Source organism: Oryx dammah, unplaced genomic scaffold, assembly GCF_014754425.2.
Source record: "Oryx dammah isolate SB20612 unplaced genomic scaffold, SCBI_Odam_1.1 HiC_scaffold_23, whole genome shotgun sequence".
NCBI classification, from domain to species: Eukaryota; Metazoa; Chordata; class Mammalia; order Artiodactyla; family Bovidae; genus Oryx; species Oryx dammah.
Window position 1 is genome coordinate 69,822,678 of NW_024070207.1, and position 22,417 is coordinate 69,845,094.

Consider the following 22,417-nt stretch of genomic DNA (forward strand, 5'->3'; position numbering starts at 1 on the left):
TATATTTACAGTCTTATTATAAAGGATACAACTCAGGAGCAACCACGTGAAAAAGATACATAGGACAGAGTCTTGGAGTTTCCATGCCCTTACCCTTGGGCTCAGGATATGTCACCTTCTTGGCACATCAAAGTGTTCACCAGCCAGGGAGCTCCTTGAGCTCTGGGTTTCTAGAGTTTTATTTCGGTCTTATTGGCCACTTAGTTCAGTCTCCAACCCCTTTCCTGTCTCTGCAGGTCTTAGAGGATAGGGCTGAAACAATCTACTAGTACGCTTCATTTTCCTGGCATGGCACTTCCTTCTCTTTGGAAACCATGAGCCCATTTTGAGTCACTTTGTTAGCATAAATTCAGGTGTGCTCAAAAGGGACTTCTTGTGAATAACAAAAGAACACTCCATCACTCAGGCTTTTTGGAAGATCTATGCTTCAAACAGGGTTTAAAGACCACATTTATTATACGTTTTTATATTTTAATCTCGATTTTTGTAAAGTTTTTGTTACAAGGAGCACAAATGATAGCTCCAATGAGGGGATCATAATTTGCAAGGCTGCAGAGGATTGTAAGCAGTAAGGCAGTAAGGGAGGTAAGAATTTTACTGGAAACCAGCCAAAGGAACTGGTGAATGGCTGAGCCTCTGGCATGGTAACTAGGAGGCCACCAGGAAATGGAGGAATCTGGAGAAATCCTTTATTTATTTTTTAAATGGGGCATATTTGTTCTGCATTTTTTTTTGCTTTGGCCACTCAGCATGGCTTGTAGGATATTAATGCCCCAAGTGAAAGTGAAGTCACTCAGTCATGTCCGACTCTTTGTGACCCCATGGACTGTGGCATACCAGGCGCCTCCGTCCATGGGATTTCCCAAACAAGAATACTGGAGTGGTTTGCCATTTCCTTCTCCAGGGGATCTTCCTGACCCAGTAATCGAACCTGGGTCTCCTGCATTGCAGGCTCATGCTTTACCATCTGAGCCACCAGGGAATTCCATTTTAATGCCCCACCCAGGGATCAAACTCAGGTCCTTTAGCAGTGAAAGCACAGAGTCCTAACCGCTGGACTTCCAGTTCTTATTGTCATTCAGTCATTCAGTCATGTCTGACTCTTTGCAACCCCATGGACTGCAGCATGCCAGGCTTCCCTGTCCTTGACCGTCTTCTGGAGCCTGCTCAAACTCAGGTCCATTGAGTTTGTGATGCCATCCAACCATCTTGTCCTCTGTGGTCCCCTTCTCCTCCAGCCTTCCATCTTTCCCAGCATCAGGGTCTTTTCTAATGAGTTGGCTCTTTGCATCAGGTGGCCAAAGTATTGGAATTTCTGCTTCAGCATCAGGCCGTCCAATGAATATTCAGCATTGATTTCCTTCAGGATTGACCAGTTTGATCTCCTTGCTGTCCCAGGGACTCTTAAGAGTCTTCTCTAACACCACAGTTCAAAAGCATCAATTCTTTAGTGCTCAGCCTTCTTTATGGTCCAACTCTCACATCCATACATGACTACTGGAATAACCATAGCTTTGACTATATGGACCTTTGTTGGCAAATTGATGTCTCTGCTTTTTAATACGCTGTCTAGGTTTGTCTTTGCTTTTCTTCCAAGGAGCAAGCATCTTTTAATTTCATGGCTGCAGTCACCATTCACAGTGATTTTGGAGCCCAAGAAGATAAAGTCTGTCAGTGTTTCCACTGTTTCCCCATCTATTTGCCATGAAGTGAGAGGATTGGATCTTAGTTTTTTGAATGTTGAGTTTTAAGCCAGCTTTTTCACTATCCTCTTTAACCTTCATGAAGAGGCTCTTTAGTTCCTCTTCACTTTCTGCTATAAGGGTGGTATCATCTGCATATCGTGGTTATTGGTATTTCTCCCAGCAATCTTGATTCCAGTTTGTGCTTCATCCAGCCCAGGATTTTGCATGATGTACTCTGCATATAAGTTAAATAAACAGGGTGACAGTTGTGACAGTACCTTGAAGTACTCCTTTCCCAATTTGGAACTAATCTGTTGTTCCATGTCCAGTTCTAACTGTTGCTTCCTGACCTGCATACAGATTTCTCAGGAGGAGGTAAGGTGGTCTGGTTTTCCCATCTCTTTAAGAATTTTCCATAATTTGTTGTGATCCACATGGTCAGAGGCTTTGATGTGGTCAATAAAGCAGAAGTAGATGTTTTTCTGGAATTCTGTTGATTTTTCTATGATCCAGTGGATGTTGGCAATTTGATCTCTGGTTCCTCTGCCTTTTCTAAATCCAGCTTGAGTATCTGGAAGTTCTCAGTTCATATACTGTTGAAGCCTGGCTTGGAGAATTTTGAGCATTACTTTGCTAGCATGTGAGATGAGTGCAATTGTGTAGCAGTTTGAACATTCTTTGGCATTGCCTTTCTTTGGGATTGGATTGAAACTGACCTTTTCCAGTCCTGTGGCCATTGCTGAGTTTTCCAAATTTGCTGGCATATTGACTGCAGCACTTTCATTATCTTGTAGCATTATCTTGTAGGATTTGCAATAGCTCAACTGGAATTCCATCACCTCCACTAGCTTTGTTCATAGTGATGCTTCTTTTACACAGTGGTCTTTAAACTAATGTTCTAATAAGAGGTTTTCTTTTTAAAGCTACCTTCACTCATTTATTCTTTTTGATTGGCTTTTTATTCAACTTGTATGCATTAAATGCCTCTTGTACCATGGATATAGTTCATAATTTATACATGCAGTAGGTTCTAGGTTTTCTCCAAGAGATCAGAAGCTAGGGGATGTTTAATAAAGTACATGGTACATAGGAAAGAAGGTTACCTAACAGTATAGAAGATATGAAGCCAAGATAAGAAGGGAGAGGAGGATGTTGCAACATTGAACTTCAGGGGAATTTTATCACCAAATTTGTATCCTAAGGCAGAATCCATATTTGGGGCCAAGTAACCAAGCTAACATTGGTAGCTTGTGTTCTCTAAAGGACTTTTGGTATTGTCACAGTGGACTTCCTGCCATATACATTGCGACCTAGAGGCTTAAATTCCAGTTATTAGAAGTTCCAAGGAACATACTTCTGTCCATTAGATGTTCTTGCTAAAATTATTTTAAGTCTGGGTCAGGAATCATGTTGGTCATAAACACAGCCTTTTTCACGATATCTCTAGATGAATTTTGTCCTTTTTTACTTCATGTTGTTGATCATCATCCATTCCTTTCTCTTGGAATCATGATACCATGGCAGCCTGGCATCATTTCCAGTTTATTTCACTTTGTAGAAGCTTAAAAATCTGTTGAAGTAATGTTAAGGGTCTGGCTTAAATTCTGCTTGAGGGGTTCCTTTGAACCAGAATGTTCCCTCTGATGTTAGACTAAATCTAGTGTTCCAAGCCCAAGGGATCAGTATGCTGCTAAGTAACTTCAGTCGTGTCCGACTGTGTGCGACCCCATAGACAGCAGCCAAGCAGGCTCCCCTGTCCCTGGGATACTCCAGGCAAGAACACTGGAGTGGGTTGCCATTTCCTTCTCCAATGCATGAAAGTGAAAAGTGAAAGGGAAGTCGCTCAGTCGTGTCTGACCCTTAGCATGGACCGCAGCCTATGAGGCTCCTCCATCCATGGCATTTTCCAGGCAAGAGTACTGGAGTGGGGTGCCATTGCCTTCTCCAGTGATCAGTATATCTTGTAGTAATTTTAGTGACTGATCTTTAATTGGTAATTAGATACTTTTGGCTCTATTATTTTCTAATTAAGAGATTACATGATATGTCTGTCAGTACCCGGGATTGAACAGTTGGCATATCATACAAGCTTTGCAACTTAGGTCTGAAATTACATTGTAATTTAGGGTATAGACTTACCTACTTTCAACATCTTTAAAACCAATGAATTTCTGTCAGAGTCGTGGAACTCAAAGGTATATACAGAGGCATCTGTTAAGAATTAACACCTGAGACTCAGATTAGATTGGAATAACATAAGGTGGCCTGCCATCTTGCATATTTCCTTATAACCTCTGATTAATTGGCAGCCTAGTGGCCATTTGGTTGTTGGTGCTGCTGCTAGGTAAGCTCCTTGCTGATATATACAATGGTTTGTGTCTTTGTAGACCAAGCGTCTTTGTCCTTTCAGAATGGTGTGATTCCATCTTTTAAAACTGCCTGTTACTTAGCTGCTCATTAAATGTTGAGTAAACATTGGTATGAATATAATACCAATATGGATACAATACCATATGTGTCATTCCCTACATGCAAACAGTGTTACATGTTCATTTATATTTTTATGTATCTTATACACTTGTTGAGGGGTATCATTCTGTATGATAATTTATGAGTAAAGACAGTATGCACATTTATTATTTTTTTGGCTGTGCTGGGTCTTTGTTGCTGCAAGTGGGCTTTTTGTAGTTGTGGCATGAGAGTTTATTTGCCCTGTGGCATGTGGGATCTTCCTGGACCAAGGACTGAACCTGTGTCCCCTGCATTGACAAGCAGATTGTTAACCACTGGACCACCAGGGAAGTCCGAGTATGCACATCTAATAAATCTGATTCATTAGGTTGCTAGATTACTCTTTGAAAATATTCCAGTTTAATTGTCACTCACAGATAATAGTTTTTAAAAAAAAAAAAAACAGTGATACATGCAAATAGTAAATAATTCAATTTGTACTAAAATGGATATAGTTAAAAGTTGCTCTTCCACCCCTTGTTTACTAGTCCTCAATCTTCCTTGTTCCCAGACAGTACAAGTACTGTCGCTAATCTCATGTGTAACTTTTCAAAGAATCTCTGCATAGATAATCTTGTCATAAAGTCAGCATATTATAGAAACAGTCTGATAAAACAAAAATAGACCTGTGGACCAGTCTCTGATGGTGATATATAGTTGATCCTTGAACAACAGAGGTTTAAACTGCCAGGATGCACTTATACAAGAGTATTTAGTTTTTCAGTAAATATGTCCTGTACTGTATGATTCCCAGTTGCTTAAATCCACGAATGCAGAACCCCAGGTATGGAGGGCTGACCATAAAGTTGTGTGTGGATATTTGACTATGTGGAAGTGGGGAGTGTTAGTGCCCCTAACCACACCAGGGTTCAAGGATCAACTGTATAACAACTGTGTAAGCAAATAACCTAAATATGAACTTGATGAGAAGAATGCAGGAACAAATTCATGACTAGTACACACAAGCAAATAGTGTTCATGCCAGCCATCAAAGATGATTCAATTTTAGGAAATCTCTGAATATAATTAGCACATGATTAGGTCAAGGGGAAAAACACAATCAAATGAGCAACTCTGTAAGTTGAACTTCTTTTTAATATTTTTATAGTTTAATCAAAATCATTGCTCCTTTTGAATCTTATTTTGATGTCAACAGTCATATGATGATTTCACATTCTATTTTAAAGGGCTGGCCAGTTGCCTAATACTATTTATTGGAAATTCATCAATACTAAATTTCATAATTTATTTGGGTCTGCTTCTGGACTCACTGATATGTGAGTCTGTTAACTGTCTTTTCTGTGACAATATGGAATTATTTTGGTTGTGTAAATATTTTGTTACTATTTTCTGTGCTCACTTGCTGCCTATTCATGTTTAGATTCATTTATGTGACACCATTCCGTATACTCTAAATTTCTTGGTTCTGTGTAATACTTTGGCCACTTGATACGAAGAGGCGACTCATTGGAAAAGACAGTGATGCTGGGAAAGATTGAGGGCAGGAGGAGAAGGGGGCGACAGAGGATGAGTTGGTTGGATGGCATCACCGACTGAATGGACATGAGTTTGAGCAAACTCCAGGAGATAGTGAAGGACAGGGAAGCCTAGCGTGCTGCAGTCCATGGGGTCGCCAAGAGTTGGACACAAGTTAGTGACTGAACAACAATAATAATATTTGTGTCAATGACTGTTTGTCTAGAGTTGTTTCCATCTGAGTTTTTTTCATTATTCTATTTTGTGTCAATTCTACCCAGTTTTTGGTTTTCCCAGCTGCTATTATATTTTTTTTTCTTGTCAGTTGTACCATAAAGATGTCATATGATATGGATACATGGACTTTATAACAGGAAAATTTACTTGTTAAAATTAATATGCAAGGTGATTTTAATCAGAGTATACATAACAGAAGAGCTAGAGCAGAAACAGTACTATGTTTCGTGATCTGTGCTTTCTTGCATGCCTGTTGCTGCATAGTTTTATCAAAGTAATATTCATGAGATGTTTCATGACTATCATATTCATAGTCCTCTGTCTTGCCATGTGTTTTTGCATACCTTAAACAGGACTCCTTGTCATACACAAGTCATTCAGTTCCAGGTTCTAAAAATTATCAGTATTGGCATTTAATATGTGACTCTGGACTATACATCAGAATACTTGGCTCTTAGTTTGAAATTAAAATTCATGCCTAGTATAATTTTTAACAGTTTAAAGCATTTTGTTCCTTTCACAAATAACGATGCAATGAAAACATGATCCATATTTCCTTCTGTGAGTGTTTCTATATGGTTTTCCTATGTTAGTATCTTTGCAAAAGTTGGTAAAAATATGAACAATTTTTATTAAAGGTCATCTTCATTGCCCATCCAGAAACATTTTAGTGTATATACTACAGTGTTCTTATTTAACCATTTTATAGTTGCTTAAGTAATTTTCTTCAAAATATACAAAACTGTGGATTGTTTAACCTGTATTTTAGCACAATATCACAAAACAGTTATCCCCAAGTTTTCCTTGCACATCAGGGGTCTCAATAAGGATATTGTAAACTTGATTCAGTTTCCTTTATTGAATTTGTAATAAGTCTGATTTTTAGCACATGGAAAAATCAAAGTGTGTAGTAACCTATTTATAGAGTAAAATTTAAGGGAAGGTGGATTCATCATTCTGATCATTGTTTTTAAAATAAACTTTTTGATTTTAGAACAGTTTTCAATTTGCATAAAAGTTGCAAAGAGTTCTCATATATCCCCTACTCAGGTTCCCCTATATCAGTTACTATGGTACATTTGTCATACTCCCTCTCTCCCTAGTGCCTGGTAACTTCTAATCTACTTTCAGTCTCTGCAAATTTGCCTGTTCTGGGTACCTCATATAATTGGAGCAATATAATATTTGTCCTTTTGTGTGCAGCTTATTTTACTTACCACATCTTCAAGGTTTATCAGTGTTGCATGTGCCAGAACTCTATGCTTTTTTTTAAAATGGCAAAATGATACTTCATTGTGTGTGTATGGAATACATATGTCACACTTTATTTATGCATTCAGTTTGTTTATATGACACATTTTATGTTTATATATCATATATTAGTACATATTTGTTTACATACACACTTTCTTTATAAACCACATTTTGTTTACTATCTAATGGATAGTCCTACTTTACAACATACCTGTAATGTGTTTGGTTTCCACATTTTATTAAGCTCATCAAATTGCTCTTAGTAAACTTTAATAGAGAATTATTTAACTCTTGCAATAAAAATCTTGAAATTGGCCCTGCAGTACTAAGATAAAACTTTGGGTCTGCTGGAATTATGAGGCATCCATATTGATATTAGCACAGGCTCTCCAAAAATTAACAAAAATGTATTCTTATTTTAGTTGAGATACCTTTGGCATCAGTGTCTATTTTTTTTTATTAAAATTACACAATACCACTAATTGGATAAATAGTTTTATGTGATTTTAAATATATTTTTCTTTTAGCATTAATTTTTAATAGAGATCAGTATGTGTTGTGTAGAATTATCCATTTCCTGAATATTTGCCCTTTACATTCCTCTTTTCCTTCTTATTTTCGTATTTTTTGGGGACCTTTAGGGAGGAATAAGTTCAAGTTTATATCTATTACTCAAAGAATAATTTCCCCCCATTATACAATGTATTAAACATTATGAAAGGCATAAGTATTCATTGTAAAAATTTGAAATAAAATATCATAGCACAATTAAAAGAATATCCAAAACCACTCAGATTTTTGGTACATTTCTTTTTAGTATGTGTATGTATGCTGATAACATTTTAAAATAGCTCTTAAGTTAACAAAATATTTTCCTGTCTTTAAATGTGAATGCATACTAATCTCAATTGAGCCATGATTTTTTGTATAACATACCTCTTTTTTAGAAATTAGAATTATTTTAAGTTTTTTAAAAACTAAAATCTGAACATATCAATACAGTTAACATACTTATGGAAATATCTTATGTAAATATCTCCCTGATAATTTCTTTTGTTATAAACTGGTTAGAAACTTGATTATTTTCTGTTTGTTTTGTACCTCTTGATTAGCTGAAGTATAAAGTCAAGAGGTCAAGTGTAAAGTATAAATTCAAGAGGTCAAGTGTAAAGTAATTAGACCCTTATTCAAGAAACAGATGTTGTCCATATAACCCTACATCCTTTCACAATTTAGTCTCACCTCTAACAAAGGTAATTATTCTGTGCCCTGCTGTCATCTACCGTTCTTGGTCTTCCTCTTTCAGTCCTATGTAATGAGATGCCTCTGTTATTTGACTTTCACTGGTTGATAACACTTTTAATTATTTTAACCTTTTAATGTTTTCCTAGCACTTTCTGCCAAATATGACTAATCCTTCTCAAATACTGCTTTATCATATCTTACCTATTTGTTCTATTCCAGACAGCAGTCTGTTTCTTTTGTAACAGTCTTTGGATAGCAGTAGTTCACATTAGCAGAGCACATGGTGCTATACACTTTCTGTGTGTGCTTTGACTTAGTTTTAATGGTGAGGAAGTAAAGCTAATATCCCTTTTTTTTCCAGCTTCAATAATTGAGGTCAGTTAAACTCAGTAATATTGCTCCCCAGTTGTCACAGAGTGACTCAAGCAGTTCATCCCCAGAGTCTTGGCTCTGTGGACTCCCTCTCATTATCAGTGATGGTTTCAGTTTCAGTTCAGTTGCTCAGTCTTGTCCGACTCCTTGCAACCCCATGAATTGCAGCATGCCAGGCCTCCCTGTCCCTCACCAACTCCCAGAGTTCACTCAAACTCATGTCCATCGAGTTGGTGATGCCATTTAGCCATCTCATCCTCTGTCGTCCCCTTCTCCTCCTGCCCCCAATCCCTCCCAGCATCAAGGTCTTTTCCAATGAGTCAACTCTTTGCATGTGGTGGCCAAAGTACTGGAGCTTCAACTTTAGCATCAGTCCTTCCAGTGAACACCCAGGACTGGTCTCCTTTAGGATGGACTGGTTGGATCTCCTTGCAGTCCAAGGGACTCTCAGGAGTCTTCTCCAACACCACAGTTCAAAAGCATCAATTCTTTGGCTCTCAGCTTTCTTCACAGTCCAACTCTCACATCCATACATGACCACAGGAAAAACCATAGCCTTGACTAGATGAACCTTTGTTGGCAAGTAATGTCTCTGCTTTTGAATATGCTGTCTAGGTTGGTCATAACTTTACTTCCAAGGAGTAAGCATCTTTTAATTACATGGCTGCAGTCACCATCTGCAGTGATTTTGGAGCCCCCCAAAATAGTCTGACAGTTTCCACTGTTTCCCCATCTATTTGCCATGAAGTGATGGGACTGGATGCCATGATCTTAGTTTTCTGAATGTTGAGCTTTAAGCCAACTTTTTCACTCTCCTCTTTCACTTTCATCAAGAGGCTCTTTAGTTCCTCTTCACTTTCTGCCATAAAGGTGATGTCATCTGCATATCTGGGGTTATTGATATTTCTGCCAGCAGTCTTGATTCCAACTTCTGCTTCTTCCAGCCCAGCATTTCTCATGATGTACTCTGCATATAAGTTAAATAAGCAGGGTGACAATATACAGCCTTGATGTACTCCTTTTTCTATTTGGAACCAGTCTGTTGTTCCATGTCCAGTTCTAACTGTTGCTTCCTGACCTGCATATAGGTTTCTCAGGAGGCAGGTCAGGTGATCTGGTATTCCCATCTCTTTCAGAATTTTCCACAGTTTCCTGTGATCCACACAGTCAAAGGCTTTAGCATAGTCCATAAAGCAGAAATAGATGTTTTTCTGGAACTCTCTTACTTTTTTGATGATCCAGCAGATGTTGGCAATTTGTTCTCTGGTTCCTCTGCCATTTCTAAAACCAGCTTGAACATCTGGAAGTTCATGGTTCATGTACTGTTGAAGCCTGGCTTGGAGAATTTTGAGCATTACTTTACCAGCATGTGAGATGGGTGCAATTGTGCAGTAGTTTGAGCATTCTTTGGCATTGCCTTTCTTTGGGATTGGAATGAAAACGGACCTTTTCCAGTCCTGTGGCCACTGCTGAGTTTTCCAAATTTGGTGGCATATTGAGTATAGCACTTTCACAGCATCATCTTTCAGGTTTGAAATAGCTCAACTGGAATTCCATCAACTCCACTAGCTTTGTTTGTAGTGATGCTTTCTAAGGCCCACTTGACTTCACATTCTAGGATGTCTGGCTCTAGGCGAGTGATCACACCATCATGATTATCTGGGTCATGAAGATCTTTTTTGTACAGTTCTTCTGTGTATTCTTGCTACCTCTTCTTAATATCATCTACTTCTGTTAGGTCCATACCATTTCTGACCTTTATTGAGCCCATCTTTGCATGAAATGTTCCCTTGGTATCTCAAATTTTCAGTTCAGTTCAGTCACTCAGTCGTGTCCGACTCTTTGTGACCCCATGAATCGTAGCACACCAGGCCTCCCTGTCCATCACCAACTCCCGGAGTTCACTCAGACTCACGTCCATTGAGTCAGTGATGCCATCCAGTCATCTCATCCTCTGTCGTCCCCTTCTCCTCCTGCCCGCAATCCCTCCCAGCATCAGAGTCTTTTCCAATGAGTCAACTCTTTGCATGAGGTGGCCAAAGTACTGGAGTTTCAGCTTTAGCATCATTCCTTCCAAAGAAATCCCAGGGCTGATCTCCTTCAGGGTGGACTGGTTGGATCTCCTTGCAGTCCAAGGGACTCTCAAGAGTCTTCTCTAACACCACAGTTCAAAAGTATCAATTCTCCAATACTCAGCCTTCTTCACAGTCCAACTCTCACATCCATACATGACCACAGGAAAAACCATAGCCTTGTCTCTAATTTTAGTTGGAGGTAAATTGAGGTCATTTTCAATGTCCAGGGATAATAGTGCTCCTAGAAAGATCAGGAACTCTTTTAAGATTTCCCTATTTTTTGAGGTTTAAATGCTGGACTAGCAAAATAGATGCACTCAGAAGGTTAACTGAGGTGCCCTTCTAATAGAACACCTGGATATGACATTTATCTTCCTATCTGTTTTTTAACATGGCAGACAGTGAACCATATAGAAAAGACCTTTAATAAAGGCCATTTCCTCCCAGGTTGGTTCATTTTAGAGATAATCAAGCCTAAAATTGTTCTAATTGCTTTTACTTGATGTAGTAACCTCATCAATTCTGGAGCTAGTTTCATTTTTATTATATTTCAAAGACAGGTTATCAAACTAAGTGAAGTTCAAAACTAAGCCAAGAATGGCCAGCCAGTAAACTGTAGACTCCCTTTTTGACCCGTGTCTTCTGATGGAAGAGCCTAAGCTTTTAGTTGCCCCAAGATACTACAGCATCATCTTTGGACTTTCTTAATTACCCTTTAAATCTCTGGTATTTTCTCTTGTGGTATCTCTATCCTAACAACCTTATGATACACATGTTTTTGCAACTTAACTACACTCTATAGAAGAAGCACTTTAATTTTTAAAAAAATTTTATTGGCATAGTTGATATACAATGTTGTGTTAATTTCCAGTGTATAGCAAAGGGAATCAGTTATGTGAAAGTGAAGTTGCAGTTGTGTCCGACTCTTTGTGACCTGTGGACTGTAGCCCACCAAGCTCCTCCGTCCATGGGATTCTCCAGGCAAGAATACTGGAGTGGGTTGCCATTTCCTTCTCCAAGGGATCTTCCTGACCCAGGGATCGAACCCAGGTCTCCCACATTGCAGGCAGACACTTTAACCTCTGCACCACCAGGGAAGCCCTTAAATACAAGAATACAGTCTCTCAGAAAACCTCCTGTAGAGACATAGAACTTCAGATCCAAGTACTAACATCAAAGATTTCAAGGGAGGAAAGAAAGCCAGGTTGAAAGAAGAAGGGGGAGGAGGCGGGAGAGGGGAGGTGAAAGGGGTGGCCTTACAGACATCTCCTGCCCCCTGCAGATACCCAGGCGTTATGGGACTTTTCCCTGGGCCTCCAAAGAAGGGAGGACTGGAACTTGGCCCTATGAGAAATCAGACCAGACCAGAACCAGAAGTCGAGTTCTCTGCCAAGAGGAGGTGATCAGTCTCCAATCCTCAGCTCAGGCTGAGGGCCCTTCGACCAGATTCCTGCGTCTAGGACCGGGGGACTAGAAAAACAGGGAAGGATAGGAAGGGTTAAGGAGAGGAAAGAGAGAGGGAAGGGAAGAGAAGTCAATAAAGTCTCTTGTTCCTTACTGGTTGGGGCACTCTGGCCAGTTGTCCATGTCAGGAGGAGACCAGGGACAAAAGGGTCCCAGTTGTGGCCGCTGGGTCTGGTCCATTGGCAGGCAAGCTGGCCCCTGAGTACCCCGAGTGGTCAGGATGTCAGTCTCAGCAAAGAAGAGTCCCACCAGAGTCCTCATTTGTTGCAGGAAGGTGGACCCTTTACAGGGCCCGAAACTGGGCTCTTGTCTAACACTTGGAAATGAATTGTCCAAGGAGACACATTTGTTAGTTTCCAGTGTATAGCAAAGGGAATCAGTTATACATACACATAAATACACTCTCTTTTAGATTCTTTTCCCATATAGACCATTACAGACTATGAGTAGAGTTCCCTGTGCTACACAGTAGATCATTAGTTACTTATTTTTTATATTATATATATGTGTGTGTGTCAGTCCCACTCTTCCAGTTTATTCCTTCTCCCCAAAGTACTTTAGAATGAGACTTGTTCCAGAGTATTCAGTTGACTTCCCAAGTAGAGAACTGCCTTTTGCTTCCCTTATCTGGCTACTGAGACAGAGATTCCTGGGAGTCAACCTGCCATCAAGTCAACTGTTTTGCCTCAGATGTTTCAGCCCAGGTTCAACTTTGGAAATTAAGATTTTTCTGTCTTCAGGTCCTGAGCCTCCATTTGACTTTCCATCTCCTCCAATGAGGATTGTAGAGTTAAGTCAGGTAAGCAGTCATTCAACTCCATTGTCTTTCATGTTGCTGGGAAGAGAGCTGTGCTGTCTTTCTATCAGAGAGGGAAAGTTTTATTCCTTTAAACTACAGAGTAATTTATAAACTACAATGCACAGTCCAGTTGGTTAAAGAAAATAAATTAAAACCAGAGCTTTACTGTGCCCAAACTGAATATCTCTGTCTGTATTCCTGTTGATTATTACCTCTCATAGGCCTTGGAGATACTATCTTTCCCACATCCTCTGATAAATAAGTTATCATCGGTGTTAATATCACATGCATTGTACAGATAATCAAAGTGAATTGGAAAGAAAATAATTTTAACAAGACCAGAATGCTTTTTAAGTTATACTTTGAAGGCTCACTTCATGGTATTTTACATTCCAAGGAAAGCTTTGAATTGTTTGGGATTCAGTTAACTCACAGTTAACAAAGGAAGAGAAGCCTGGCTAACCTTCATCGGTATGAAAATTTCCCAATATTTGCTTGGCAACATGTGACCCGTATGCACTTAGATATTTGTTCAAGAAATACCTGTGGTTTCTCAGCAGTTAAACCTTCGATTCAGCTAAAGGGCAGTTAGCCTTCCACAACAGGACAGTTTTTTCTAAATGATTTCTTTTTTTTTTTTTTTAATAGGAAAGAAAATGGCTGTGCACAGAGGGGAATTGATCACTGTCTGTTCTTCAAAGACACTTCTGTGGCAGTGGTTGGGGCTGTTAGTGCTCACTACCCTGACAGAGACCTGCTTCGACAGGGTACGAAGGTAGGCTTTGGGTATCAGACCTGTATCTTCAGTTTTGGCTGCAGCCTTTTTGAAAGGCTTTACTCCTTTTCCAGGGACTCATTTGGGATTAAGAAGCTTTCTATTTATTGGCCCTCAGCTTTGACATGGCCTTGAAGTTTCTGAATTTCTAGATCTCAAGTTTTTTCATGTTGACATTTAAATATACTTAATTCATGTACATGTGGGTTACTTCCGTTGTAATGTGCACAAGCCCTTAGACCTGGCACAGTTTCTTTCCTGGTCACATGGCCCTAGTGAGAATAGCATCACTGTGTCAGGACTGAAACAGCAAAGAAAGCAGAGTGACTGATAGACCAAGATTGCTGAAGCCTAGATTTAGAAGCAACTAACATTAATTAGGTAGTTCCTGTGTTTTAGACACTGTTCATTATTATGTTATTATTAAAGCATTTAATACTGACTTAAAGCATTTAATTTAGGTGCTATGAGTAGTCTTACCCACATTTTACAGAGGGGAAAACTGTAGCTTACATAGTCTTGTCAAAGGTCTTTGATGACTTTTCAAAGGTCAGACAGCAAGTCATTTGCAAAACAGGGATTTACACCCAGGTGGTCATACTGCAGTGTCCACACTCTTAGCCCTTATTCAAGGCCCCTTGTAGATTAATGTTTCACTCTCCTTCCCCTGGCACATACAGTTATTCCTTCTTGCCCCTTTCATTTATCTGAGTCTAATGCTTTTTGTTTTTTTAATCTTCCTTCTCACCTCCACTTTCTCCAGCCCTTCATATTCAGAGTTTAGCCACCTGCCTGGGAAAGCTGGCAGGTTTATACAATAAATAAGTCCTCATAAAATTCTCAGCAAAGCAGATGGGAGTATGGGGGGTCATTTATCCTTATTTTGGAATATAAGTGTGGTAGGGGTAGGGATCACCATCTCTGGGTCTTATTATCTCCTGGGAGCTTGGGAGTATCAGTGATTCAGCTATAGTTTGTGGTGTGCTGGCTTTTGGGAGTTCATGTCTGGAGCCAGACAACTGAGGGGTTTTATGGAGTCATTGAAGAGTGAATTATGTGCCTCTTGGTGCCTCATTTGTATAATTTTAAGACTTCTCCTTTTACCTTTAAAACGGTGGTTGTATGGTTACCTTTAAAATGGCTTACTTGTTGAAGGCTTCTGTTTTTAGACTGTGGCTTATTCTCTGTGCCTTACCTTCCTGCTTTTGCCTGTGAGGCATTAACCTCAGGTAACTGAACTAGTTTGTAGCAGCTTGGCTGTTAAGTAAATAAGTGTTCATGACAGCAGGAATTTTGAGATGACAACTGACCTACTAAGAGGGTGAACAGGGCAATTTAGGGTGTCCTTTGTAGGTTTCTCCCATTAATCTTTAGTCTTGTACCATATCACTAGTGAGCTCTCATTTCACAGTGCCTATGAATTAGTTTAGTCTGTATAGGAAGTTACTTATTTCACTCTGGCCTCCAAGGAATGCCAAATATTGGGAAATGTAATCACTTACATTTAGCCTGCTGTTGGATGCCTAATCTCTCACATCTAACTGTAAGGTAGTATGAGGCAGAATCTGAGAGATGCCTTTAGGTCCAAGGAGCAGGGTGGTAGGACAAGGACTCAGTTGGCATTATTAGACTTTCCCATGGTTGATAGCCTGGTACTGTATCAGAAGAACTTATAGATCTCAGAAGATGGTTAAGGTTGATTAAGTTCTTTGAGGCTGTTGTTAACACCAGAACTATTTTGGGGTGGATGCTGCCATTCCCAAGCCTCAAGATAAGGGATGTATGGTTAAGAGAAGAAATACTAATCCATATTCTATAAAGTTGAATAGACTAATTGCCTGATTAGGCCCTATCAGTTTCTATGTGTGAACACTGAGATCTAGGGGTTGGCTGTGGGTGGCTTGTCTGGACTGCCCTAAGCTAGATTGAAAACTCAGGCAAACTGTATGAGCTCTTTTAGTACGTTTGCTTTTGACATTTCAGGGATTTTGGAGTCTTGGCTTTTCATCTATTAAAAAACAATTAAGAAGAAGATAAGGAATAGCTGTGGGATAGTTAGTGAAGTGAAGTCACTCAGTCGTGTCCGACTCTTTGCGACCCCATGGACTGTAGCCTACCAGGCTCCTCCATCCATGGGATTTTCCAGGTAAGTACTGGAGTGGGTTGCCATTTCCTTCTCCAGGGGAAATTCCCGACCCAGGGATCGAACCCAGGTCTCCCACATTGTAAGTATTTCCTGTCATATAGGTGCTATTAGGTGTTGTATTTGAGAGTTGGTAGCTCATACGGTAAAAGTGTCTGCCTGCACTGCAGGAGACCTGGGTTCAATCCCTGGATTGGGAAGATCCCCTGGAGAAGGACATGGCAACCCACTCCAGTACTCTTGCCTGGAGAATCCCATGGATGGAGGAGCCTGGCGGACTACAGTCCACGGGGTCACAAAGAGCCAGACATGACTGAGCTACTTCACTTTCACTTTTCATGTTCAAGTAAGGGAGCTAGCTAGGAATAAGGGTTTGAGGGAAGAAGGGGAGGGATGGAAGATCTATCTGGAATCAGTTTCAAAGAAGACTGCATAGTGCTTTGAAGAAATCAGTCATCAGTCTGACATCATCACGTGATCTCAGTAGCTATCTTCATGTCATCCCATCTTCTTGGCAGGGCTCAGCCTCACCACTGCCCCCTTAATGCCCGTCCTGGTTCTGTGTGTTTTGGGAGCCAGTGATTGTGTACACTCTGAATGCGTTCAAGTGCTAGGAGAGGGACTGCTTGTGGCTGCCATTCTAGGCCACCAAAGCAGTAGGGAAGGGGTGGTTTCCTGTGGAATGGGAATGTGATATCAAGCTGATGAGCAGCAGAAGAAGTATTTGGGGCAGCATGGAGGGAAGGATGCATATCTTGTAGAAATCAGGGGAAACAGGTTTTTGTCACCTTAGTTGGGGATGACCACAGCTCTATTATACAGCCCTATTGAATAGTCTTCCCTCATAGCTCATAGCTCAGTTGGTAAAGAATCTGCCTGCAAAGCAGGAGACCCTGGTTTGATTCCTAGGTTGGGAAGGTCCCCTGGAGAAGGGAAAGGCTGCCCACTCCAGTATTCTGGCCTGGAGAATTCCATGGACTGTATAGTCCATGGGGGTCACAAAGAGTCGGACACAACTGAGCGACTTTCACTCACTCACTTGAGTGAGTGAACTATAGTGAACTATAATCACTATAGTTATTAGTAGTGACTTTGAAAAAAAAAATTATTCCTTTGCCTCTTCTCTGTTTCACTCCCAAGCTCTTCACTATGTTGAAAATGGACTTCAGGGATGATCATCTCTATACAGAAAGTTCCTAACTTGAAATGCCTTCATTATTACATCTGAGAATCCTCTCCACTCTTTTCCTGGCTTCTCATTCCTATGGGATTGATGTGCCAGCTTGTGTCCTAATAGTGTTTCCTTAGTACTTACCACTATTCAATTTGGGGGTTAATGGGAGAGGGATTACAATGGGCAATCAAGTCTGTTAAGATCTTAAAGATTTTTTTGTGGATTTCAACAGGCCTCAAAGAATCTTCCTGTCTGGTATGTACAGGATAGTTAAGCACCATACATAACTACAGACATTAGATTGTAGGCCATCTGCTTCCATAACTTGACTTTAAGCACTTTTTAGTTTCCATGTTTTACACTTGAGGATAAGATTAAGAGAAGTTAACCTATTGAGAAGTTTCAGATGCTACTGGAACTAATGTTCACTTAATAAAGGAAGCCAGAAATCTTTAAAGAAGATGAATTCCCCTACAGGACAATAGGAGGCAACATTCAACATTTGTTCCCCAAGACAAGATTCTGGGTCCCCTGAGGGGTCTCCTGTCATAGTATTGGTGAAATTCCAGCTGTCCCTAGGGATGGGATGTCTTTGACTTCACTGTACTTTTCACTGGCTTCTGCTTATAATGGCTGGAAGGCTGTCCAGACAGATGCTGCTGTGATGAACTCTTGGTGTTCATCTCAGGAGCTCACTGTCCTTACTGCACTTTTAACTAAGTCCAGTAGTTCAGCATGGACTCTACAGTTAGGAAGTCTTGGATGAGACTCCAAAATAAAAGATTTAAGATATCCCATACCTTATGTTAGGACTAGAACAGGATGTAGTGAGATGGTTTAACCAGGATGGTTGCGGGCATTGACCTCAAGAATCATCTGGAACAGGTTTGCAATAAAGGCAACAAAGATTACTCTTGCTTTCATTGGGAGGAGGAATGAGCCTGATGCCTTTTGTTTGTGTTATACTTTGCCCATGGAGTTTTGTGATGCCCACAGACATTGATATAGGTAATCTTTTATCACTGCCAGAATGTCCACTGCACTTTGCCTTTATTACCCTGTTTTGAGTTACCCATCCTTTGGATGAGTTGCTTTCTGTGCTTAGTTTTTAAGGTTCCTTTGCACTTCCTGGTTCACATCTAACCATCAACCACATATTAAAAGCAGTCAAGAAAGGAAAGATTTCATTTATTTTAAGCTTTTAAAATGACATACTGGCATAGATGGGAATAAAACCAGCTTCTGAATCATCAGTTTCAGATTCTAGCACACGTACACACAAATGGAGTTTTTAAGTGAAAAGCATATGGTTTTGTACATGTGGGAACTATGAACAGGGTCAGGTTTCCACAAGGTGCAGGGGAAGGGGGAGATAAATACTTTTTATTGTATCTGTGGAGTATTGGTGGGATCTGTGAATATACTTCCATGCCTGGCTGTTTCAATGATTTGAAGGAGTACCATGCTGTGACATGGAAGATCTCTCATCATTGGAAGTGAAGGTTAGTTCACCTTTGCTGCTCCCTCTATATTGTGCTAGAGTGTGTGAACTAGAAACATAGGTCTCATTATAATTTGTCATAGACCCCATCCATACAAAGGCCCTTTTCTAGAACCTCTCAGCATACTGTGAAATGCTTTCCATCATGCACCCCCAGTACTTAGAAGAAACCAGAATTGCCTAATGATAGCTTTGGTCAAAGTATCCCTGAAAGTGAACTAGAAAGTGCAACTCAGATGGGAATTTGACATCACTGTCAGCAAATATGTAATAATCTTTTAGATGGTGAAATTCTTTAATACCTAGTTAGTAATAGTGCCTGTCTTCAATGAACTTCTTATCCAAAATAAACTAACATAATTTTGTCACCCATAGTGCTCCTACTCTTTGTGAATCATGTTTGCAATAGATTCCCCACCCATTGGATCTAAGGGCAGTTTTCCTATAAGTGGACAAGAAGCTGTTGTATAGTGCTAGCACTTTTTGTCTTAGCTAACTAGGATTCTGAATTTTGTGGTTCTCAACTATCCCTTGATGGACTGGGTTGTATTTTCCCAGATAATCTCTGTTAATACTATTAGTAGTCATTGCTATTCCTTTCAAGCATTCTACTGCCTAGATACATGTTACTTGAATTTTCATTAAGTTAAGGTTATATGGACAATTCCCTACATTGGTAGTATGGATGGGCTTTAAGTTTTTTTAAAAAATATCTTTGAAATATTCAGTTCTTTGAAAGCACATAACCCCCTTTCTAGTTGTCCATCTCCTAAGTATGCTCCTGTAGACTGCTGTATTATAGACAGCCACTGCTGGATAATTGGCTGTCCTGAGGTAGGATAAATGTCTTAGACGTGATGCTACGCTATTTTTCTAGTTTAATTGATTCTTCAGATGTAATGTAACACCCAACTAGCAGCTAAACTCAGCAAATCTTCCCATGCATATGATAGTAACAAATTTCCAAGTTTCATTTCTCTATGGACAAATGAGCAAGAAAAACAAATGTAATGGCACGATCTCATCCTTTGCATATCTCTGGTGCAGAGCACCATGTTCCAAAGTTTAGCCTTAGTAAAATTTTGGTAAAATTCTAATGGTTATTGAAAGACTCATTGTATCTTCATTTCAGTTCAGTCGCTCAGTCGTGTCCGACTCTTTGTGACCCCATGAATTGCAGCACGCCAGGCCTCCGTGTCCATCACCATCTCCCAGAGTTCACTCAGACTCATGTCCATCGAGTCCCTGATGCCATCCAGCCATCTCATCCTCTGTCGTCCCCTTCTCCTCCTGCCCCCAGTCCCTCTCAGCATCAGAGTCTTTTCCAATGAGTCAACTCTTTGCATGAGGTGGCCAAAGTACTGGAGCTTCAGCATCATTCCTTCCAAAGAAATCCCAGGGTTGATCTCCTTCAGAATGGACTGGTTGGATCTCCTTGCAGTCCAAGGGACTCTCAAGAGTCTTCTCCAACACCACAGTTCAAAACCATCAATTCTTCGGCACTCAGCCTTCTTCACAGTCCAACTCTCACATCCAGACATGACCACAGGAAAAACCATAGCCTTGACTAGACGGACCTTAGTCGGCAAAGTAATGTCTCTGCTTTTGAATATACTATCTAGGTTGGTCATAACTTTTCTTCCAAGGAGTAAGCATCTTTTAATTTCGTGGCTGCAGTCACCATCTGCAGTGATTTTGAAGCCCCAAAAAATAAAGTCTGCCACTGATTCCACTATTTCCCCTGTTTCCCCATCTATTTCCCATGAAGTGATGGGACCGGATGCCATGATCTTCGTTTTCTGAAAGGTGAGCTTTAAGCCAACTTTTTCGCTCTCTTTCACTTTGATCAAGAGGCCTTTTAGCTCCTCTTCACTTTGTGCCATAAGGGTGGTGTCATCTGCATATCTGAGGTTATTGATATTTCTCCCAGCAATCTTGATTCCAGCTTGTGTTTCTTCCAGTCCAGTGTTTCTCATGATGTACTCTGCATAGAAGTTAAATAAGCAGGGTGACAATAGACAGCCTTGACATACTCCTTTCCTATTTGGAACCAGTCTGTTGTTCCATGTCCAGTTCTAACTGTTGCTTCCTGACCTGCATACAGATTTCTCAAGAGGCAGGTCAGGTGGTCTGGTATTCCCATCTCTTTCAGAATTTTCCACAGTTTATTGTGTATCTTAAGGTCCTTTATTTCTAGGAACTATATATTCATGAGTATGTGTATAATAAGCCAGTCAGTGTTTTGTGGTGCAATGTTAATTTACCTGGTTGGGCTACTTTCATCTTGTGCAAATAGGCAGTACAGTCAAGTTGTTCAATAAAGTCACAGATTTGGCACCCATCTTTGAAATACTGAACCACTAATTGGAATTTGTAGTGCAATAATGTAGCCATTTGCTATTAATAGGATGTCAGTTTTCTATGAGCAGTTTGGTGTTGCCACTTTATGGCAGACATAGCTATCCTTTACATTAAGTAGTGCTACTATTGTAATGTACCTAAGAGTATGAGTGTATGGAGTTTCCCAATTGTCTACTCTGCTTTGCCCCTGTAGAGGTGATGTTACAAGTCAACATTTCAGGGTCTCTTGCAGTTGCACTTTATTAGGGTCCCTTGATTCTATGTCAGTACAATAAGTTTTTTTAATAGGAAAATTTGCTAGGTATCCTTAGGTGCCTATGTGCTTTTTCAGGGAGTCATTTTTGTCTGAATATCTGGCAACTACCCATCATATCTTTCATAAGTCTTGACAGATTTGCTGCTGTGTTTTGGACAAAAAGACCCATTACCATGGATTTGTATATTTTGTTTGTCCTTATAGTATTGTCCTTTATAAGCTATTAGATGAATTTTTAGAAAATTACTCCTAGTAATGCACTGCTTGCAGCGTTGGAGATCAGCATGTCAGTAATAAAGGCATTTGGTGGAGAAACAGTTATATTAAATTATGTATGCTGTTGGTCCTTTATCCTGAACATTTCATAAACATATTTGATTTTTTACCATTATCATTTGCAAATTATTTTACAACACTGCCCTCTCCAACACATTGATAGCTACATTTATCCTGGCATATTTCTAAATATTAGGTTTGGCACTGGTCTCAGTTAAATGATATTTTGTACTAAATTTACCCACACTGCTATTTGGCAGGTGATGAGCTTGCATTCTAAGTTTTGTTCTGAAGGGACCTTTGACAAGTCAAATTACATAGGTAAATTTAGTTGTAAATATATGCATCATTCTCTGGGCTCCAATATTTTATGGCCCTTGTTTCATTATTAATTCCACTGCCTGTTAAATCTGAGGTAATAGTGTGACATTTTCATAGGTTTAATGAGAATTTCCAGATTTATAACTCAACTGTAGACAAGTTGGAACTAATCCGAACTTGTATTCAGTTGATACATGCATCATTGCCCTTTGGGAATTTAGATGGTTTGATGTTCACAGGAATGTAGGCAGTAAGTGTCATCAGCAGTGCAGTTTAGTATCTCTGTTATGTAATCAAATATTGAGATTGGTAGGAATTTGGCGCCATCTTGTGGACATAGTGAAAGTGAAAGAACGTGAAGTCACTCAGTCGTGTCCGACTCTTTGTGACCCCATGGACTGCAGCCCACCAGGCTCCTCTGTCCATGGGATTTTCCAGGCAAGAGTACTGGAGTGGGGTGCCATTGCCTTCTCCAGAGAATCTTCCCGACCC

At 40.0% G+C, this 22,417-nt stretch overlaps 1 long non-coding RNA gene across 26 annotated transcripts in view; it reads left to right on the top strand.

Annotated features, from left to right (window-relative positions):
• The window catches only part of LOC120881962, an 83,038-nt gene that overhangs the window by 31,731 nt on the left and 28,890 nt on the right, over positions 1-22,417 (top strand). For 22 of the 26 annotated variants that reach the window (XR_005725369.1, XR_005725381.1, XR_005725383.1 and 19 more), the window contains one exon: positions 13,767-13,893. The exons of 1 other annotated variant lie outside the window; for it this stretch is intronic. This is a non-coding gene — a long non-coding RNA (uncharacterized LOC120881962). Of the gene's footprint in view, positions 1-12,962; positions 13,119-13,766; positions 13,894-22,417 lie in introns of those variants that run through there. 3 more of the 26 variants (XR_005725378.1, XR_005725386.1, XR_005725384.1) reach the window with 2 other exon arrangements.